A 1,735-nucleotide genomic window follows, 5' to 3' on the forward strand; every position below is an offset into this window, starting at 1 on the left:
GGCGGGTAGCAGCACTGCCTTGCCCTTCACCTGCCTGTATGCCCTGAGCCCGCAGAGGCCTCCAGGGGCCTGGGCAGCTGCTGCAGCACAGGAGTCCCTCTCTGCAAGGTCGGCACCCTGGCTTGATCCTGCTGGTTACATCCTGGCAGCTGACCACAGACAGCACAGGCCAGGGCTCGGTGCTCCCAGCACGCCGCCGTCCAGACCACGGTGCTGCAGCAGTCCCTGGGAGATGAGGGCTTTCCCAGCAAGGTCACTCCCCTCCGCAACAATGGAGAGGTCTCCTTAGCCATGCTATCTGCTGGTGGGACCCAGAACAAGGGAAGGAGATGGTTTCTGAGCTTTGCTTTCCAGGAGAGTAGCAGCCGCAGGATTCAAGGGGCTAAGGAGCAGGTGGACCTCTGGATTGAAAAGGAGCGTGCACGCCGCTCCCAGCTCTATCATTGCCAGCCTGTCGGGTGAGGCACACTATTGAATTTCTCTGCCAGATAGATAGGTTTGCCCACGAATCCACCCAGCACCTGCCACCTGAACCTCATGGAGACCCTGGTGTCAGGTAGCATGCATGAAATGCAAAACACAACGATAATCACTTGGAATTAAACACAAGGCTTTTAGCTGTGGGCTCCCACAGCAACGGATAGGACTTAAAAGGACAGGTTCCTTTGTGCCTCAGTTTTAATAAAAAGTTGATTCTTTCTGACTAGGTAAAAAGAAAAGTATAACAGAAAACCTCCTTTCCTACTTCTTAGACCCCAAGACTCTCAGCTAATTTAGCCATGTTTCCCATGGGAAGGGGCTTAAAGAGAAAACGTCACTCAAAAGCACTGTGAAACCACACAGACCATACTGTAGTGCCTTTATGCTAAATATCTCGCAAGCATGAGCACTTGGATAGGCTGTTCCCTCAGGCAGATGGGGGATGCCACAGCCCACATGGGTGGCCAGAGCCCAGGCCAGCCCTCCAGTCACCCTCCCCACAACATCTACCTGCCCAGCTTGGGCATAGTCATTCTCTGGCTGACACACTTACCCTGACAGATAAAAAGCAGGCATTTTTGTGTACCCATTAAAAAAATAAAAGGTAAATAAAAAACAGATTCACAGTTTTTGATTCAAATCCCCAAGTCACCTTAAAAGCAGAGTTACATGCCTCCCTTTTAGAACTGGAAGAGTTAATCTGCTTGATTTAAGCAGAATTTCACCTGGGCTGCCTGTAACTAGTCATCAGTTTTTGCCCAGCAGAAAAGGGCCTGGGAGTGCTGGTCGACAGCCAGCTGAACATGAGCCAGCAGTGTGCTCAGGTGGCCAAGAAGGCCAACGGCATCCTGGCCTGTATCAGCACTAGTGTGGCCAGCAGGAGCAGGGCAGGGATTGTGCCCCTGTACTCGGCACCAGTGAGGCTGCACCTCGAGTCCTGTGTTCAGTGTTGGGCCCCTCACTCCAACAAGGACGTTGAGGTGCTGGAGCGTGTCCAGAGAAGGGCAACAAAGCTGGTGAGGGGTCTGGAGAACAAGTCTGATGGGGAGCAGCTGAGGGAAATGGGGGTGTTCAGTCTGGAGAAGAGAGGGCTGAGGGGAGACCTCATCGCTCTCTACAGCTCCCTGAAAGGGGGTTGTGGTGAGGTGGGGGTTGGTCTCTTCTCCCAAGTAACCAGCAATAGGACGAGAGGAAATAGCCTCAAGTTGCACCAGGGGAGGTTTAGACTGGATATTAGCAAAAATTTCTTTACTGA

The 1,735-nt window shown here is 52.6% G+C and overlaps 1 protein-coding gene across 1 annotated transcript in view; it reads right to left on the reverse strand.

The window, feature by feature from the left end:
- LOC104618057 (FERM and PDZ domain-containing protein 1-like) overlaps positions 1-1,735 on the reverse strand; it is a gene marked incomplete at its 3' end in the record, with an annotated part of 21,857 nt that overhangs the window by 17,854 nt on the left and 2,268 nt on the right. The window lies entirely within an intron of this gene.

This window comes from Phaethon lepturus, unplaced genomic scaffold, assembly GCF_000687285.1.
Source record: "Phaethon lepturus isolate BGI_N335 unplaced genomic scaffold, ASM68728v1 scaffold14640, whole genome shotgun sequence".
NCBI lineage: Eukaryota > Metazoa > Chordata > Aves > Phaethontiformes > Phaethontidae > Phaethon > Phaethon lepturus.